At 42.9% G+C, this 21,157-nt stretch overlaps 1 protein-coding gene and 1 long non-coding RNA gene across 4 annotated transcripts in view; both read right to left on the bottom strand.

Moving 5' to 3' along the window:
* KIAA0513 (KIAA0513 ortholog) overlaps positions 1 to 12,029 on the bottom strand; it is a 57,249-nt gene extending 45,220 nt beyond the window's left edge. The window contains exons 1-2 of one of the 3 annotated variants that reach the window (XM_036231529.1): positions 11,904 to 12,001; positions 9,196 to 9,253 (exon numbers count right to left, since the gene is read on the bottom strand). The gene's annotated coding sequence lies outside the window, so the exon portion shown is untranslated. Of the gene's footprint in view, positions 1 to 9,195; positions 9,254 to 11,903 lie in introns of all 3 variants that reach the window. The other 2 variants (XM_016165922.2, XM_016165923.2) reach the window with 2 other exon arrangements.
* A 3,781-nt stretch (positions 12,030 to 15,810) lies between these two features.
* LOC118611357 lies at positions 15,811 to 21,120 on the bottom strand. Its single transcript, XR_004954255.1, has 2 exons — positions 19,543 to 21,120; positions 15,811 to 16,271 (listed from the first exon to the last, which is right to left on the bottom strand). It is a non-coding gene; the product is annotated as an uncharacterized LOC118611357 (long non-coding RNA).
* Between the last annotated feature and the right edge of the window lie 37 nt (positions 21,121 to 21,157).

Here is a 21,157-nt window from a genome sequence, read left to right as displayed (position 1 = left end):
AACTAAAGTTAAAAACTAAATGCCATTTACAATAACTTGAAAAAGTGAATATGTATAAATATGTATGTATAGGTATAAATCTAACAAAATATACATAGTATTTATATGCTGACGACTCGAAAACATTTATGAAACAAACAAAAAGACTTAATAAACGAGTTACATACCACTGTGTTTGAAGATTAAAAGACTCGACACAACAAAGACATCAATTCTCCCCAAACTGATCTACAGATTTTATGTAATTCCTATCCTAGAAGAATGTTTTAATAGATATAAACAAGTGTGTCCCAAAATTTATATGGAAAGACAAAGAAACTAGAACAGCTAAAACAAATGTGAAAGTGAAGAACAGAGTTGGGGGTCATATTTTCTGATTTTAAGACTTACTATATTAGCTATGGTAATCAAGATACTATGATATTGGTGGGTGACAGACACACAGATCAATGAAAAAGGACAGAGTCCAGAAATAGCCCTACACAAGTCTAGCCAACTGATTTTTGACAAATATCCAAAAGCAATTCAATGGAGCAATGATAGTCATTTCAATAACAGATGGTGTTGGAATAACTGGACATCTGCAGACAAATAAAAAATAGACAAAAAGAACCTTGATCTAACCATCACACCTTATACAAAAATTAACTCAAATGGATCAGACCAAATGTAAGACATAAAACTATATAACTTTTACACTAAAACAAGGCAAAGAATTCTTAGATATGGCATTAAAAGCACTACCTATAAAAGAAAAAGATATACTGGACTTAATAAAACTAAAATCTTTTGCTTTGAAAAATATTAAGGGAATAAAATGACAAGTTATATATATCAGATATCCAAGAATGGACTTGTATCCAGAATAAGGAAAGAACTCTTGAAACATAACAATTACAAAAAAGCCAACTTAACAATTGGAAAAAGAACAGACACACCACCAAAATGATATGAATGGTGAAGTAAGTACATAAAAAGATGCTCAACCTCATTACCCATTAGAGAAAGCACATGGAAGGAGATAGAGTGACAAAGAGACAGAGAGAGACAGTGACTGCTAAAGAGACACAGAGAGAGGGAAACAGAGAAAGACAGAGACACAGAGAGACACGCACCGACTCGTTGCTGGACAAGGGATCATCGATTCTACAAAGCGGTCTGAGATGTGAAATGAGGTCTTTTTATCAAACATTTTAAAGATTTTTATGTCGCCCATTATAGAAATTATATACGATCACATTTTCCTAATTTTTTCCCTCCTTGCAAATTCATATTTGAAAAAAAGGATGGCATTTTCAGACATCTCATAGCAGTCACACGTGACGTTCCGTCACACCGGGCTGCTGTTGTGGTCCCTGGTGTTAACACGCTCTGCAGAAGGTCAAAGCCACTGCTTCCGATTGTTGCTTCCGTGGCCGACAATGGTGTGAGAAAGCCACGAGCGATTGGGCAGCTCTTTTACACAATGGTAACTATTACTATGATTTAATATTTTTTGATAATCGAATGATAATTACAATTTTCATTGTATGTTCGCTGCACACCAGGCAGAGCTCATGCTCTCTCTATATTGATAACCTGATTTAATTCTCTAGCCATATCAGAGCTGGGTCTTTTCTTGTCCTCATTTTATGGCTGAAGAAACTTTAAGGCTTAGCTAGGTGCGATAGCTGTCTAAAGCCTTCTAGAAAAAGGAAGAGTCTAGATAAACACCCAGAGTCTGACTCCACAGCCTTGATATAATGCGAACAGGTAATTGCTTGCTAATTCAGGGTGTGGATAGACACTCCAAAGAGTTGTATAGACTGGTGTGGATTAATACTCCCTTACCAATCTCTACAGGAGAAGATTCCATTTTTATAGGTCTTCCCATTTGCAAGTGATGCAGGCAACACCTGACTTGGCAATTTAATATTTACTCCAAAGTATTTAAAAGTTTTCTAATTCCCATCTAGTAAAGATTGGTAAACAAGGAAGGCTTAGCACTTTTCACTCACAGATGCCAGGTTTTCATAGACTTTACTTGGTGCCTAAAAGAAAACACCGAATGATTTAAATATAATAATGAAAAATAAAAGAGATGCTTGCAAAGGAGTGGTAACAAAACAGCTTTGCACTAAGTAGTTCTAGACTTCATTTTACTCAAATAAAATTCTAGGGTCAGAAGAGACCGTAGATTTCTGGAAAATGGTGGGGCGGGGGAGGTTAGCAGACAGATAACACTGGGAGAAAGGGGTGGAAGTTCAAGGGGAAGACAAAAGACTCAAGGAAATAGCTTCAAGATGGGAAATTGAGATGCAGAGAAGTGAAGTGACAGGAATGACATTACGTGAACAAAGTCACAGGGTAGTCCACACAGAGCTGCGTCTAGAACCCACGATTTCTGTCCACATTGTCACCAACTGGTTAAAACAGAGAACTAGGGAAACTGCAAAGCCACTCTTGTCCCTAGATTGTCTGTCATGTCTCCGCTCAGTGTGAAGTTCTGGAACTTTACCACCTGAGGCCAAACAAAATCGCTGCTGCTTCTCTGATGGAGATAGCACCAGTGTAGGCAGATACAAGGTGCTATTCTGTAGAGCTCAGGTCATTTGTTTGACAAAGATTTATTAAGCCCTGACCATGTACTGGGAACTATGATAAGCCCTGGGGATACGAAAATGAATAAAATATGGGCCTTCTTTGCCAAATACAATCTAGGGAGAGATAGATATCTGTAAACAATTTTAGCAATGTGACAAGTGCTAATGATTCCAGGATAGGAAGTAAGAGTTCTCAGTTCCGCATGAGGAGACTTTAAAGGTGGTCTTCTTTGGGTGGAATCTGGCAGAAGCCTGCCAATCAGATATGGAAAGATATTGCAGACAGAGAAAACAACACAAAGTCTCAGCTGTGAAATAGTTTGCTATCCCCTCCCACACACACTAATTCAGACTTATTCAGATCTAGTTGGAGTTCAGAAGGATAAAAAACACCCTCAAGTCTAGCAAAACCTCAGTTTATATTTGAAAGTATTCCCCATAATCTTAAGATTGAAACATATATAATCGATCACTTTTCTATCCACAATAAGATAAAGAATCTTATATGACAAATAACAATGAAGAATAATATGATAAATTCTCTCATTTTGGGGGTCTCGATAGATAGCAATAATTAAAATACACATAATTCTGCACTCCAATCTTGCTTTGGAGTATAAACATGTGTTTTAAAGGCACAGTTGGTAGATGTTTACTAGCACAAAAGTGTGAAAAAATGGGTTTCTGCTGTTGCTTTGCTTTAAAAGAATCTAAGTAGCATCAGGGGGCTGCCTAAAGTGTATCGATCCAGTTCTCAGGCACAGTCTTCTCCAGATGTCTTCTCTGCAGAATTCTAATTCATGGTTTAAAAGTGGAGCCAATTTTCTTTCATTTCAAATGCTTTAGCTGGAGGCAGCTCTGGTTTGGTCTATCGTTTTAGGAAGAGAAACGATAGGTAGGAGGGTTTAAGCTGAGAGAGAGAAAAAGAAATGAAAAGATGAGCCTGGACACAACCTGTCAAGTTTCTGGATTCTAATAACCTTGCTGAGGTTTTCAGAGGCAATTCAGAAACGCAACAAATGGGAAGCCACGCTGATCTACACTTAGGCTGGATAACTCTTTGCAGTGTCGCTGTCCTGTGTGTGCGTCGTAAGATGCTTAGCAGCATTCCTGGCCCCTACCCACTAGATGACGGATGCTCCCCTCCGCCAGTCATGACAACCAAAAATGTCTCTAGATGTTGTCTCCAGTTGAAATCCCTGATCTAGATTAGCTCTGACCAGCAACCACGTTAAAGAATCTCAATCCTGTTAACTGCTTCCTATTGAAAACTCTTCTTTCATTTAGTATCATTGTCACCTCAAAAATTAACCCAATAAAGAGTAATCACAATGGCCCTTTGACAATGCACAAGTCCCTACCTTAAATAGTTAATATTTTTGGTCGCAGGGAAACTTGTGCATTGAATTCCTCTGATTAAAAAATTCCTCTGCTCCAAATGGCACTGGGCACTGGGCACTCAGTTGCCTCTGGAGTGGCAAGAGGATGGTTGTGCGCTTCATGTGTTCATTCTATCATTCAACAAACATTCTTGGGCATTTAGAGTGTGCCAGGTGTTGATCCAGGTAAACAAGAGAAGCAAAAGCCCAGCCCTCAGGAAGTTTATGTTCTAGTTAGAGAACAAAGAGGTAAACAACGCATCATTAGATTCCTTCCTAAGCGCTGTGAATAAAATAAAAACAGCTTCAGAGCTTCACAGTCCAGTACAGCAGTCAGTTGCCTGCGGCAAATGAGCCATGAAACGGACGCGTTCAGATTGAGACATGGTGAGCACATCGAATTTCCGACTCAGCGCAAAAAGAGATTATAAAATGTCTCTTTAATAATTTTTATATTGATTAGATGTGGAAACGATAATATTTTGGATATACTGGGTTAAATAAACTCTTCAATCAAAAAAATTGTGCCTGTTTCCTTTACTTGTTCAGTGTGGCCGCTAGAAACTTAAGGTGACGCATGTGGCTTACTACTGGCCAATGCTGGTCAGAGGAACCAGATGGAGGCAGGAGCTCCTTCAGCGTGAAACACGAGAGAAGGTCATTCCACTATCCAGAAGCCTGGCATCCCAGCTCAAGGAAACGGCAAATTCACAGGCTCTGCTGCGGGAATGACCCTGGCCGCTCGGAGCCACCGACAGGCACTGTGGCTCAGTGAGGGAAGCGAATGACGACAGGGAAGGAGCTGAGGCTGGCAGGGCCGCAGGCCACAGGCCAGGCATTTGTCAGGGCTCTAGAGGCCAAGTTTAGGAGTCGGGATTCTATCCCAGGAGCAACGGGAGAGCACTGGAGGGATGCGTCAGGGCAACACCATGATCTGATTTAGATTTTGCAAAGATGTTGCACACTGGCCGCCACGTGGAGAGAGGACTGGCATGCGAGCACAGAAGCAGGGCCCCGGGACAGGAGGCGTCAACCTCACGGGACACCTCCCAACAACCCCCAGCTTTTGGCTACTCCTGGTGACCTCAGAAGACATAGGAGACAAAGTCAGGGATGCTACCACTTCTCTCCCGCAGGATCCTGAGTCTTGTTAATTCACTTCACATTCAAATTTTGATTGTGCAGACTGCCTCTTTCCTCACAAGAGCAGACAAAGGAAATATTTATTATCCAAATTAAGCCTGCGATTCTGAGAGTGATCCTGCTGCTTCCTGAAGTTCCGCTTAATCTGCCTCCTCAGAGCAGACGGGGTATTAAACCAGCTTTCCTTTACTAACTGTTTCCTATTTCCTTTCTTCCACCATCACCACGCTAAGTTAAAGAAATGAAGGGGAGCGGTCATAGGTTTGTCGTTTTGACCTCATTTAATTCTTTTACATCAATGTTGCTATTTACAATTAACTCAAAAATTTGGTTTTCTTCTCTCACGAGGTTTCCACCCCTTCATACTGGGCCCTATTTTTGTATCTTAGCTTCCTGGGTTCGCCCTCAAACCCCCCTAACTCAAGTATGTCAGCTGAACAGCAGCCTTCTAAGCTCATTTATTCTAGCATTTTCCATTTACCATTTGCTCTGCTGTTTCTAGATTCTCATTTTCTCCCTAGCTCGTCGGTCATTTTTGCCACTGGTGAGTCATTTGCTCTGAGTCATGCTTGGCTGCGAGGCAAAGGCCAGGGAAATGCCTCAGAACACACCTGGTTTACAAAAGGATGTCACACAGGAATATGGTCTGCACCTAAGCATTCAGTAAATAGGAGGAAAAAAATAACCCCCTTTTCTTTTTTTTCCTCCAAAGTTACAATTTCTCTCGGTATTTGTTGGGGATTAGTCCTATGCTGGAATGAGACTTAGCCATTTGTTTAGGACTTTTCAGAAGCAGGAGCATGTTTCTGGAATGAGCTCAGAAGCCCCTGAGGATGAAAGCAGGCCTTCTTACATAAGGTTCTTTCTCCATTGTATGACGTGGACCTTCACGCACAGGCTACATTTGGCTCACTCTTCCTTTTGAGAGCTATGAAGATAGGATTTTACACAGGGACCACCCAACTATACACAAATCAGGGGGAAAAAACTGTCCCTGACCAGAGGAGACTGGGAAGATGACAAGTGAATGCAGTGTGGTACCCGGCCTGGATCCTGGAACAGAAAGACAAGCTGCCTAGGTCCGTGTGCCAGCTCTGCCCTTAACAGCTGTGTGACAGAAAGCAAATTACTCTGCTACTCCATGCCTCAGTTTTCTCACCTGTGAAACGCGGATGGTAACACTGTCCTCCCCATAATGTTTTTGTGAGGGTTCAAGTGACAACCTATAGAGCACATAGCACATTGCCGGGTGTGGCAGAGTAAACCCAGGAAGTGTGAGCTACAGTACCCCCCGACAGCCTTATCCGCTCCAGAACGTAACATCCACTGCCTTCCCACCTTCTTCCATGAGAGCTCTGTGCTTGCCTCCTTGTCAGGGCTAACCCTGAAGTTCAAGGAACTTGACCCTGAATACCGTCCCACAAATAAAAGCTCCTTCCACACAGTCTTGCCTCAAGGCCTCAGATCTTACCATTACAGACGCATTTTTTTCTGAGCACCTTCCTTCCAAAGATAAAACTCTTGGCAGAGACGCTGTCACCAGCTCTTGCCATGCAGGGACAAACCAGCCTGTCAGGTCGCCACAGAAAGGAGTTTGAAGAGGCAGGAGGAAGAATGGAAAATTGGGATGGAAGCACAGCTTTCATGGGGTGGGGGTGGCATTAAAGGACGTCAGGAAGAAGACACTAGAGAATGGCAGTGATCATGCCACTGGAGAGACAGCTGGGAAGCTGGAGGGGAAAGGAAGGCAGGGCCAGAAGTGACTTTTCCCTGGACATGTTTTTATATCATCTGACTCTTGTATCATCTGCATGTACATTATCACCTAGTAAAAATTAATCAAGTTAAATAAGGGAGGGGCATATTGGGTATCTGGGTAAGATAGAGCCAGAAATAAAAAGGTTTCTAATGGCGAAGGTGCGAGTCGTTTTGCTGGCGGCCGCCTTGCTCTCATCCACTCCCCTACTACCCTTCCCCCACCCAATCTCCTAATGAGAAAAGTTACTCTGTGAACTCTTAGATGGTTCAGTCTTAAAATATCAGTAATACTTATTTGGGGTAAAAATCAGAGACGATGAAACCCAGAACCCTCAAAAGCTTATGAGAAAACCCTTCGGAATCACTGGAAAAGCTCCACAAGGGAAAATGCAGCTTCTAATATCGTCTTCCATCAAAGCCTCTGTGTGAGGTCTAGCGCTGGAGCATCATGTTCGGCTATACCATTTGACATCAATGAGCTATTCTTCTACCACAAAGGCAGGGTCAGACAAAATAAGGAAATATTAAAGGAAATAATCCCCCTCCCCGGACCTCTGTGGAGCCATAAAAGAAACCCCACATCCCACCTTGGGCTTGTGCCACTAGTAAGACCAGCTCACCAGCAGGTGGGGAAGCGTATGAAGGCCTCTGGCTTTTTAATCAACATCCCTGCACTACCTTGGGCAAGTCACTCACTTGTCCTTCACCTTCCTCGTCCGTGACTCCTACAAGCTACTTACCACTTACCTTGCAAGTTGTAAAGATCATGGATGCTTTATGTGCAAATATCCAAATCCATGTTATTATCCCTAAAAATAACCCAGCACCTCCTGCCAGTTTTCTCTTTTAAAATGACAATCCTGCAGCTGGAAGGTGTTACACATTGAGTTGTGTCCACCTAAAAAGGTAATTGAAGTCCTAACTCCCGGAACCTATGAATGTGACATTTGGAAACAGGGTCTTTGCAGGTGTAATTAGTTAAATTAAGACAAAGTCCTAATGGAGTAGGGTACCCCCTAAGTCTAATTTGACTGGAATCCTTATATATACAGAGGGAAGGAAATGTAAAGGCACAAACGTGAGCCTGTGTAGGAGAAGGTCACGTGACCACAGTGGCAGAGACAGAAGCAATGCAGCTGACAGCCAAGGAAAACCAAAGATCGTTGGAAACCGAGCGGCTGGGAGAGAGGCATGAGCAGTTTCTCCCGCTGAGCCCCCAAGAAGGAACAAACTCTGCCGACACCCTGGAGATGGATTTCTGCTCACCCTAACTGTAAGAGCATAAATTTCCATTGTTTTAAGCCACCCAGTTTGTGGTACTTTGTTAGAGCAACTCCAAGAAACTAGCCAGCTTATGTATGGCTGTCTCTAATAAAACAAAAAAATAAAACAACAAAAAACCACAGTATCTACCGAGGAAGTAATCCTTCCCATCCATGAAAAGGTATGTTATAAATGTCAGTCAGTCAACAAAAATTTATTGAGCACCTACTATACGCTAGGTACTGTTTGGGGGCACTGTTGATCTACAGTGATAAATGGGGAGCAGGCAATAAAATCATTCTCAAAGAGGATCATTTCTGATATTATTATAAAGAAAATAAAGCAATGTAACAGGATAAAGTGAATGGGGTTCGAACCAGGAAGAAATTATTTTGATTATTAGTGAAGATCTCACTAAGGATGTGATATTAGAGCAGTGACTTAAATGACAGGGAGCCAGCTATGAGGAAATCTGGCAGGAGGAACAGCCAGTGCAAAGGCCGCGAGGCAGAGAAAACTAGGCATGCTCAAAGTACAGAAAGAAGGTGGGACCTCTGTGGGTGAGTGAGTGGTCACTGATAAAGCTGGAGAAACAAGCAAGGTCAGTTAGTACTCACAAACACCTCAGTAGACCAAGGTAATAATCTTTAATTTGATCCCATGAATACTGGGGAGAGACATGATTTGAGTCATAGTTTTTAAAAGATCACTCTGGCATAGTAAAGTTCTTAAAACTGAAGTCTTTCTCACTATAACTTATATCCTTTGGTTCTTGGGATCTTGAGTCCCTACAGAACAAGTTTAATAAATGACAGATCTGAACCTCTGTAACCCTGACTCCCCAGATCCTCCTGGCTTACCAGCTCTAAATCATTCACTGCTGTAGCAATTTCCAATAAATATGCTTGATTTTTTTTTCTATGTCCTTCATTAACTGTCATGTCCAGAAAAGAACACAATATTCTAAGTGTGGAGCAGATTGGAACTATCATCTTTCTCATTCCAGATCTATATTTCTATTGATGTACCCAAGATTGTCTTGGCTTTCAATTCTGTTTTGTACCACTGACCTGCTGAAATATATTTCCAATATCCTGCTGATGAAGTCCTTTTTTTTGATGCTTAGATCTAAAAAAAAGGAATTAAAGCTCATTATTCCCTGATACAAGCAGCTGTGCCATAGCTCAAACAATGACAAACACCATTACTCAAACAATGACACGTATTAAAAAACTGAATAAAATAAAACCACGGGGTTAACTCCTGCGGTTTCACAACCAGTGCATTTCTTTTCCGGATGGAGAACAGGGAAAACTATTATGGCAATTTTCCTTACAATTGCTTTGGTCTCTTGCATCACACAACTGAAGACATCTAGACTATTTGGAAACACTAAGCACTTGAGCAAAAGGCACTCCCGAAAATCATACTTCCTACTAGATTTCTTAAAGACTTACAAATAAATCTGAGTAGATGCAGACTATCTCAAGCTTGAGGTAGGGGGAAGTGGTGAAGGCACATCTACACCAGCAAGCTCAGCTAAGTTAGTCAGCAGGGCAAATAGTGGGAGAGAAGGATGCTCTGCTAATGAATGCTGGGAAAGCCCTGGGCCCCCGAGCATGTGCATATCATTTGCCTGGATCCTTCCTACATCCACTCCATATCTGGTGTCAGAGAGCTAGGTTTAATACTCTGCGCCACCCCTAGTACTTATGTGACCTTGAGCAAGTCACTTAACCTCAGTTTCCTCATCTTTGGCATGTGAGAACACCACCTATCACTCCAGTTTATTGTCAAGATCAAGTAAGATTTTGCATAGGAAAGTCCTTTGTAAAGTACTGTCATGTAAAAGTGAGGGGTTATTACCGGGGATAGGATTTTCACTCCTCCCATTTGCAGCTCTTTCTTGCTGCCAGCTGACTTTTCATGACTTTAAAAAAAAAAAAAATCTTCCAAGACTGCTTTTGATGTTTCTTTTAACCTGATTATTTTCTTTTTGGAGGGAGTGGGGAGAGTGGGAGAGAGAGGTTTAAAAGGAGAAAAGGAGAGAGAGAGAAAGAGAAGAGGCATGCAGCATAACTCGTCTCGCCTTAAACCTTTCCTCAATAGTGTCCTAAAAGAACTCCCTTCAGAGCCATTTGGGGTCACTATAATGCAATTTACTTCCGAAGAAGCAGTTATTGTCATGAAAAGAGAACCACGTCTACTTGCTGTGGTTATTCTCCACTTTGGAATTCTGTAGCAAGTTTAAAAGGTTGGTGATTTACTCAAGTCACTGAGCAGCTTTTCATTATCTTTAGTTGTTGCATTCTCAAATAATACAAACTATCTTTACATTAACTGACATGTCATACAAAAGATAAACACTGCAAAAAAAAAAAAAAAAAGAGTGCCTCTGTGTGCATCCTCAGCAGTCTTCATTTCTTTAATGGAAAAAGAAAACCTCATGAGTCAACTTTTTCATTGTGAGCCGATCCCAATAGCCTATCACCCTGCACTTCAAATACGTAAGCAGTCCTATTTCCGAACAAAGTGGAAATAAAAATGAGTGACCGCCGAAAGGAAGATTAAACAATGGGAAAACATACACTTCCAAAGAGAAACAGGAAAAGATGGGAAGGAGCACTCACACATAATACAATCTAAACCTCTTTTTTTTCTTTAATTCAGTGTTAAGCATCTTAGCTGCCCTGGCTTAGCTTTAGGGAGGGAGTGCCTCTAATGAAATGAATCTGAAACATTAGCATTAGGTGACAAGGGCCTGGATGGCAGCCTGGCTAAAGCAGCCTTGTCCCTGACAGCTGTCAGCTTGCCTTGAATACTGACTCACCACAGTGGCAACCTCCACGTCAGGGTGCCTCACCTGTGCCAGCTCAGAGGCAAGTTCCTGCTCATTCTGCAGGTCGGCACCCCTACCTAGCACTTGACCAGAGTTGGAAGAGTTGGCCAGTGCCCACTGCAAAGTCTTTTTCCTCCTCCCGGTTTCCCTCTCTGAAATCCAATTAACGTGCAACCTAGGGAAGCACGAACTCTATACAAGGGGGAAACGCTCCCAGCTCCAGGACCACATCCTGTCCTCTCAAAGACCTTGGACACTGGTTTAGTCCACCCCAAAACAGCGGTCCAACAATGAGCGTCTATCACTGCGTTTCTACTGCTGTGCCTCTGCAAACCTCCTCCTTGCTTACTGACACGTCCGGAGGAGAGGGGAGCCCCGGGAAGACACCGGCAGAGTTGACACGGCAGGAACCGTGCGTGTCCAGAGCCTTTTCTCCCTTGACCCCAAACCTCAGCCGTCTGCCACCCCAGGAGAAGAGAAGCAGTAAACTTAAAACCAAACACACTCGCACGACTTGGCAAACGTCTTTCCCATCGCGGTCCCAAGAACCCCCTCCTCAGCATGCCTTTCCAGGAGTCTGGGGGTTCTTCTTTCCCCCATGAGTGATGAATCGGCTTCGTCCCAAAGCCACCTGGCGACACCATCTGCCACCGGGACTGGAGACACCTTGTCCAGTTCTCCACACCATGGGATCCCCTTCCTATTTCCTCACCGCCCCCCCCACCCGCCCGCCCGCCCAGCATGCGCGGACCCTGCAGGAACCCCCGAGGCCCGAGGCCCCCGGCCCCGCGTCATCCCACTGCCCTTTCCGCCGGCCCCCGGAGAAGCCGGTGCCGTCGCTTCAGGCGCTCCAGCTGTCGCCCATCGGAGAGCACCTGCGCCGCCTGGAGACCCCGGGGTTCGCCCTCCCCCCACGGGCGCCAGCGGGGCCCCTCTCACCGCGGCGGGCGCCGGCCGGGGGGAGGGCTGGGTAGCGAGTGGGCGCCGGTGCGATCCACCGTGCGCGGCCCCTGGGCTGGCGGGAGAGCCGGGTCCTTCCGAGGCGCCGGCCGTGCCCGCCCCCGGTCCGGTCTGCGCAGGCGCCGGGGAGGCCCGCGAGAGGCGTCACTTGACGCGGCGGAGCTGCTACTATCGCCCGGCGCTCCCGAGGGTCTCCGCTCGGTCGGGGACGCTCCGGGCTTAGGTTGTCCGCGGCTCCAGGGAGCACGTTCGGAGACCTCCCATGGGTCGCTATTACGGAAGGTCCCGGGATCCTCGGTTCCTAGACCTGTTCAAAACTAGGGTGTTCTCTGAGGCGGTTAGATTTGGGTGGGGCAGGTCGTTCTGCGTCCAGACAAGTGGGCGATTTGGTGATTTTAGTAGTGGTGGTGGTGGGGAGCTCCGGCAGGGATCCTGGAACTATGGCCTGGTTCTGGTTGCTTCCCCGCCCTGAGTGTCCCCACCCTTAAAAGAGGGATGCCATTTGCTATTTCCTGCCCTCATTAACCAACGTACTTTTAAGTCAGGGCATTAACGAATATACTTTTAAAATAAGCCAGGCAAGGATGCATGGTATAGAAAGGCATTTTGAAGCCGATTTATTTTTTAAAAAGGGTCATCTTAAAGGCTGATGAGATACCAACTCATGCTCCAAAAGTTCTAGGCCAGGCTGCATCTTTTTTAGCAAATACAATGATATTACACAACTTCGAAGCCATCCTGTTCCACATCGCTTCAATTAAAAAGAACAAAAAAGTAAAAAATAGAAGTGTTTCCTATGGAAGCTTTTTACAGTTCTAGAGGAAGGAAATATAGAAACATAAACGGACACCCCTTCCCAATACATTTGGAATTATATGAAACTTGATTCCAGCGCCTAGCAAAATAATCCGATTCCAGAGTGTGGGCTCTGATACCTCAAGCTCTAAAGACATTTCCACCGCTACACAGCACAACTATAGCGCTCCTTCTGGTGGTTGCAGTGGGATCTGAAATAGGTCTGAATGTCAATATCAGAAAAATTGAATTCCCTGAAGTTCTACAAGTTTTGCAGGAGGAACTGGAGTTCTGCCACCTAGAAGAAAAAATGAATTCTGCATTGATGATCAAGTATTTTTCCCATGCCCCAAGCCTGGAGCTGTTGGTCCCTAGGAAGATGACCAACTGAACTTCAGACTTGCTGGAAAAAGTATAAGGGAACAACATGAAGGAAAAAAAGCTGGGATCTGCAGTCTCATAAGAGTTATGGAGCCTTCGGTGCCATAGCTACTTCAGATTTGCCTGACCAGCTCAGTGTGACCATCATGTGTGAGAAGCTGAATCTCTTGGGTCTTTCAAGCTTGGTTTGAACTCAGAAGGGAAGGAGTGTAAGGCAGCCTTCATCCCCACATGTATACACTACAGATAGGTGGGCATGCTGTTGGTCCTTGTAAGGTTCTGCCCTGTGTCCAGCAGAATATGAGCCCATTTTGAATAGTTGATGGGAACAGAGAATTGTATCTGCAACTGGAGGAAGTTTTCCTGTGGTTCAATGAATGAAACTAGCATAAGACCCCACCTCATGCACCCCTGACCTAATTCTGGTGATACTAACTATTCGGGGAAATCGAAAAGCATGAGCTCAAATCAGGGTCAGATTCCATTTGGGAAAATGTCATTTCTCTTCAAGAGATTCATATGGAACCTGTCTCTCCCTATCTCATAAGAGTTCTTACCTTGCCAGAGAGTTGAAGAAAGGCAGATGACATAGCCATTTAAAAAAAGGGGAAGAAAGCAAGTTCTACAAACCACAGATCAGTGAAGTTGACATTGGGCCTGGAATATATTCAAAACAGATTACTCACAAAAAAATATTTGTGCACCTCAGAAGAGGAAGCACCAATGAAAAGATCAAGTCATGCTAGGTTAGCCTTATTTCTGTTGTGAAATGTATAGACTGGTAAATCAAGGAAATATAGTAGAAGTAATATATCTGGACCTGGAAGGTGTATTTACTGGGCTTCTTTCAGTTGTAAATGACAGAACTTGATTCATACTGGTTTTTGAACAAGAGGGAATATATTGGCTCCCATAACTAAAAAGTTCTAGGATTGGCCCAGCAGGATCTAGGGGCTCAAATGATGTCTTCAGAAATTAGCCTCTTTCCCCTACCTGACTGCTTCCCTCTGAGGTGATTTTACACTCAGATTAGGTTCTTTCTGTAGAATGGTCTCTAGCAGCAACAGGCTTATATTCTCTCAACTTAGCATCCTCAGTGGAAAAAAAGTATTTTCGCTTTCAACATTTCCAGCAAAAGTCCCAGGATTTGGTCTGAGTGGACCAACATATCATGTGCTCACCCCCTTGAACCAATCTCTGAGGCCAGGTTGTTGAGATAAATAGATTGGCCACATCTGGATAGGAGTGAGGATCGGCCCCACCCAGCTACTTGGGTAGAGGGCAAGGGAAGGGTGGGACCCCAAAGAAAATTGAGGCGCTCTTGTGAACAGAAGGGAGACAGATTCTGGGGAAGCAACAGATATCTAGGCAAAGCATTTGCTAAGATATTTCATGATATTGTCTGTCTGAAGGGCAGGAAGAAAAGGAGGGAGAAATAATAAATTTACTGATGACTGAATTGATATTCAAAAATACTTTGATTAGAGAATGAGTCTAAAAAATAATTATACAAGATAAAGCTGGTGGTGTGATCTAGCATCAGTTCTGTTTTTGGTTGTCCGCTATGCTTACTTTCTCCTCCCTCTTTATAACATATTATCACAAACTTAGGGGCTTAAAATGATATGTATTTATTATCTTACAGTTTTGGAGGTTGTGTCCTAAAATTGAAGCATCAGCAGGGTTGATTCTTTCTGGAGGCTCTGAGAAAGAAGCATATCCTTGCCTTTTCCAGCTTCTAGAGGTCTCCTGATTCCTTGGCTCAAGGCCCCTTCTTCCTCCATTTTCAAATAGTTTAATCTGGAATAGTTCCCAGCTTTTCTTTGTCTTTCAAGACACTAATAGATATTAAGAGTACGGGCCAGTCGTTTTGCAGAATGTCTCTGTTTAGATTTCTCTGATTGCTTCCACACATTTTACACAGGAGTACTATATAACTGATGCGTGTCCTCAGTGCATTGCATCTGGAGGCACAACACATCAGTTTGTCTCATTATTGCTGATACTGTGTTTGACCAATGATTGAGATGGTCATATATTTCTCCATTATAAAAGGTCCTTTTTTTTTTTTTTTTTTTTTTTACTTCGTAAGTAATTAGTAATCTGTGGGGAAGATACTTTAAGACTATCTTAATATCCTATTTTCTAATGAACTTTCACCAGGTGGTTCAGCCTCCATTATTGATAATAATATGGTGGTTGCAAAATGTTGAGTGTTCTAATTCAATCGCTCCACTGATATTTATTAGTTGACTTTTCCCTGCATTTATCCTTGCCCTTCTCCAATATGTTCTCCGCAAAGCAGCTGGAATGACCTTCAAAACCCACAAATGTGATCACATCCTCCAGTGGCTTCCCACTGCCCCTCATATTCTGCCAGAATCCCTCACCTGGGTGTTAAGGCCCTGCACGAGGCCCCTTCCAAGCTCTCCAGGCTGGGCTCAAGCCACTCCCCTTTTGCCCTCTACACACTGGCCCCTTACAGAACTTCAATCCATGCTGCTTTCTACCAAACGGCCTCCACACCTACCGCTTTGCCTGGAACCCTCTCCCTCTACCCCCTGCACCTATTGCTTATCAAATACCCACGGGTCCTTTACATGTCACATCCTAAAGGAATCCCTCCATGTGACCCCCAGACTTTAACAGATTCCTGGGTATACCCTCTCACCACACAATGTCTTTTTCTTTTATAGAAACCCACAGTTTATTATTTTGCACTTATTTATTTGTTCGATTAGTCTCTGAGCTAATTAACAGGCAGGAACTTTGTCTGGTTTTGCTTACTCGTGTGTCTACAGCACCTAGCATAGTGCCAAGCACAGAGTAAATCATTAAATATTTGTTGAATGAACCAATATGAGTCTAAGACAAGGATGGGGGAGGGAGGAGGATGACAAGAGCACTGAGTTATTGGTTAGAAACTTGCTTCGAGGAGACTTGGTGGATCAGGTCGTGGTAGCAGGAATAGAGGAGCCATGTCACAGTCCAGCCCTCAGAGCTTGGTATAGAGCAGCACTGGTATAGAGCATAGCCTCCAGCTCCTCAGAGGGGTAGTGTGGTACAGTATAAAGAGCAGGATCTTCACAGCCAGACAGGAGGTTTGCAGGTGAGCTGCGCTTCTCCGCTTCTTCTGGGCAATCATTTAACTCTGAGCCTCGGTTTCCTCAGCTGTACAAAGAGATCATACGAATGTGAGGATGAAGTGAGTCTGTGAGGCAATATGACAGCAGCGAAAAGCAAGACATCTGGGTGTGAATCCTGGCTCTCCACTCCCAGTGACTTTGAGCAAACTGCTTAACCTCACTGGGCTTATTTCTCCATCTATGAAAGAGACCAACCATAGTGTGATCATTCATTCAGTGGCATTATTATTGAATGCCTACTTTTTGACAGGCACTGGGGAGACAATAGGAGACAAGACTAATAAAACTTCCTGTCTTTTGTGAGAATTGCACTGCAGTGAGGGATAGACAATGGGATAACAAAGTGAAAGATATAGGAAGTTAGCTGAGCTGTGACAAGGAGGAGCAAAGCTGGGAAAGGGGAAGTGAAATACTGCAAGAATGGATGGGAGAAATTTTAGAGGGGGGTTCCAGGGAGAAAGATGCCTTCCAAATCATGTGCCAAAGGTATTAGAGAACGAGCTTGGAATATCCAAGAGACACAGAGCATCAAACCCAGAACCTGACACTTAGCTCCATTCATGCTCACTAGCCATACATCCTCCCACCAGCAGGCTCTACCCACAGCTGGCAGTGCGGTGGCCCAGTGAAAAGGAATTCAGGAACATATCATACCACTCTGGGTTCTTTAGATTTCTTGGGTCTTGTCCAACACCAGGGGTAGTGGAGTTTCAGCCTTCTGGCTTCCCTAGTATGGCCATTGCATTAAAAACCACAAACTCAGAGGGAAAACTAAGAACCTAAAACACCCTTCTGGAACAAACCTGATTTTCTGCTGTACAACCTTTGTGACTCTCTCTCTTTCCCACTGTTTACTTGAAGTAGAGCATACAAATTGTAAGTGTGCATGGCTGGATGAATTTTTCCCAAGTGAGCACCCATAGAACCAGCACTCAGATCAAGAAATATTACTGGTACCCTAACATCCTCCCTCAATGGTAACCACTACCCTGCCCTGTCTTCCTATACCAAAGATCAGGTTTGCCTGACTTTGAACTTATTTTTATGTGAGCATATAGCATGCTCCCTTTTGTGTCTTGCTTCTTTTACTCAACACCATATTTGCGAGATTGATCTATATTGTTGTATTGTATACTTTCTTTCTGTATAGTATTTCATTGTATGACTATACTACAATTTATTTACTCATCCTGTGGTTCATGGACTTTCAGGTTGTTTCCAGTTTGGGGCTGTTATAGTGCTGTGTGAACATTCTAGCACACATCTTTTGGTGAACCTAGGTATGGCATGCTCAGCTTCAACAGATACTCCTAGCAGTTGCCCAAGGTGGTTTAACGATGACAAGTCCACCAGCAGTGTATGGAACTTCTAGGTGCTCCAATGCTTACCAACACTTGGTGTTTTGCATGTGAGCCATGCTGGTGGGTATTTCCTTGTGGTTTAAGTTTGCATTTCCCTAATGACTAATGAAAATGAGCACTTTTTCATGTTTTGGAAAGTCTCTTTGTGAAGTACTTGTTCAAGTGATCTGCCAATCGTTCTATTGGGTTGTCTCATTTACTTTTAATTACCTTTTTGTATATTTAAAAGTGAATGTGTGGTTAAAAATATAACAAATTACAGACTTGTTTCTTGTATATTTTTCCAGGAATATTCTATGTACATAAAAATATTCTCTACTCTTCTTTTTCATACAAATACACTGTTTTACACAAAAGACAATATATCTGGAGGGCCATCCATATTAACAAATAAAAATCTGCCTCATTCTCTTTTTATAATCACATAGCACAGTATTCCATTTATGTATACAACATACTTTATTTAATATATTGATGGGCACATAGGTTATGCCAGGTTTTTGCTTCTGCACACATGCTTTTGTAAATACTTGAGTACAAACATCCTTGTGCACATAGGTGAATCCATCTGTAGGATAAATTCCTAAGAGGGGAATTGCTGCGTCAAAGGGTATGTACACTTAAATTTTTGTGATTTGTATTGATATCTTGCTCTGCAAAGAGCTGAACAAATTCATGGCTGTATCAATTTGGTCTGCCTTGCCAACAGAGTATTAAAAAGCTTTTATCTTTATCAATCTATTAGATGAAAAATGGGATCTCCTCGTACTTTAAATTTGTATTCATTCCTTTTACTTTGCATGAGGCTGAGCATCTTTTCACATATTTGAATAGAGCCTCAACTTTAAAAAGTCCTGTTTCCTGGGAGTATTGGTTAGCTGGAAACTAGCTCCTGAGAAATAAAAAGAACTACCCCTGGAGATGAGATGTTATCACTCCTGCAAAGGCCACAAATGTTGGGAGGTTTTCTGCTCCCAAGGCCTCTGTAAAATTAGGGAGAGAAGAAAAGTTCTGTGTTGAACCACAGTCCTAAAACAGGAAGAAACCTTAGAAATCTAATCTCATGGTTTAGAGATTAAAAAAAAAAAAAAAAAAAAAGGCTGAAGCTTGGAGGAGGGAAATGACTTGCAGATCACATATCAATGCTGTTAAGAGATGAAAATCCTTGATAAGAGTTGAATTGTTTTTGTAATCTGCTGCCATCCCTGTTAAATATTTTCATGATACTATTATGCTATTTCCTTTAGCAAGGGTACAATTTTAAAGTTACAATAAACAATCTATACTAGTAATTAATAACAGGCAACATAAACAACTATGGGGGTCAGGAGACTCACGGAGTGAAAATCCCTCCCTCTGCATTTTTTGTGAAAGGATTTGAAATGAGTTGAAAAACTTATTGGGTGTCTTCAATGAACAACTAGGTGTCGTCTGGTATGCCCTTCTGTTATCTGGTTCTATGAGGTTTTTCCTTTTAAGATTTTATAACTCTATGGGTTGTAGAGAACTGATAGCAATGCAAGTGATCTTACCCACAGATACCAGACATACAAATGAATCTTTTTTTTTTTCACGAATAAATCTTGTAAAAGCTCAACTGACTTTTCTCCCTCACTGTAGAAAAAGCTAGTAGTGCATCTATTAAGCAAATTCATCTCCGCATTCCTAACTGCCTATATATGCGTCTGCCTTTTGGATTCATCTCTCAAATATTTGTCATCTTACCTACTTCCTCATTAATTAGTGAGCTAAATGGAATCTTTTACATGTATTTATATGTGTGTGAAAGTCAAGATTTAACCTTTTTTTAAAAAAAAATTATTTTAACATTGCTTGTAGTTTGTCTCAAGTACAGCAGGCACTTGGTGTTATAAAAGATAACCATCCTTTCTTTCAGCCTATGTGTAAAGAATTGACCATTAATTGGAAGCCTACCTCACTTTTCTTCTTTGCAGAAACAAAGATGCCAGGTGATAGGAGGCTGTAAGGAGTGACTGAATGCGTACAATGAACACAGAGGTACAAGATACTGTGGATGAAAACAAGGACCACTTACTAAATCTGAAAAGCTCAGGGGAGGCCAGCATGGTAGGCCCTACAAACTCAGAGACTGAAATAACAAGGAATGGTCTGGACATAAAAAATTCCTAACTAAAAGCAGGTCATGGCAGGTAGTCATGTCCCAGGACTGTGGCTTCCTTGACGAAGGTCCATCTTGTCTTAAATAAGACTTTTGTATTTTTGCATCTAAGATAATAAAATTTTTAAATGGCAGAGTAATCTTCTTTTCCAGACCCCTCAGGGCACAACCTCCCAGCAGAGCACAAGACTACTGAATGCTTCTTTGTTATCTTGTTCCCCACAGACCATCTCTTTGTGCTGTAAATGTTAATTATTAATTATCCTGTAGTCACTAATGTAAAAGAAATGTCTCATTATTTTTTTTTATCCAATCCCAGAGATTTCTCCGCTTTGCTTTCTCCCACTCTCTCAATCTAGTACCAATGGATTTCACATAACTCGCCTTCAGTCTCCTACTTTGATTCTAGTGTATAAAATAAGCTGCAAAACCGCCATTCTCTGGAGCATTTTCTCAATCCGTTGATACTTTGCTTTCTGGTCATTGCCATCAGTTTAGCTCAAATAAACTCAAAAATTCTGTACAGGTTTCAAAAATACACTACTAAAATTTTTAAAACCATTAAAGCTGAAATTCTGAAGATTAATACAATGTACACCTTACTTCCAAAAGTTTAGCTGGAATGTTTCTGGGAACAAGAATGATAAATAGTGACAAAGTGGCTTGTAGACGATGAGAGTCTGACGGATTCCGTAGCTGTAATTACGGCTTTCATCAATCTTAAAATTTAGTGACTACTCACCAATTTAGCAACAAAACAGTGAGCACCTACTTCCCAGCCCTGAGGAAGTGGTCCCGAGTATTATAGGAAACACAAATAACAAACAAAAAAAGTCTACCTTCCAAAAAAATACAGAACTTCTCGTCTGAAAGGAATCGTTGGGATCCTCTGATATCCAGGTCCCTCATAGAGGGAGATCGGAAGCTCAGCAGACCCCAAGAATAAGTACTGCAATCTCCAGTCCAGTACGCTTCCCCCTTTCCCCATGTGCTTCTGCCTCCGCCGTTTTCACTCCCGTCGTTTCCATTTCCCCATTTTCTGAGTTCTCATTCCCGTACACCGTACAAGCCACAGCTAAGGCGGACAGTTCCTTGAGAAGTCGCCGCGGCCTCAATCACCTAGGTAAGAATCTTCCATCGGGTGTGACAGCCAAACGGCGCGGCTTGAACCCCGCGGCAGCCCTTACCCCTATTCTTCCCATCCGGATCTCAGTTTGGAGGGATCCCTTTACTTCGGCGAGGGGAGCTTGTGACTAGAACCTGCCTTTCTCAAGGAACAGTCAGTCAGTCCTTACGAGACTGCGTTCCAGAGGAAGCCTAGCCAACAAGTCCCTATAAACTGCCTCACGCGCTCCTCTCGCCGCCAGCGGGGGCGGCCGGAACTGCGCAAGCGCAGCGCTGCTGACCTTG

This window comes from Rousettus aegyptiacus, unplaced genomic scaffold (assembly GCF_014176215.1).
Source record: "Rousettus aegyptiacus isolate mRouAeg1 unplaced genomic scaffold, mRouAeg1.p scaffold_m13_p_14, whole genome shotgun sequence".
Classification (NCBI taxonomy): Eukaryota; Metazoa; Chordata; class Mammalia; order Chiroptera; family Pteropodidae; genus Rousettus; species Rousettus aegyptiacus.
The sequence above is the reverse complement of the archived record's forward strand: the minus strand, read 5'-3'. Positions and strand labels throughout refer to the sequence as shown.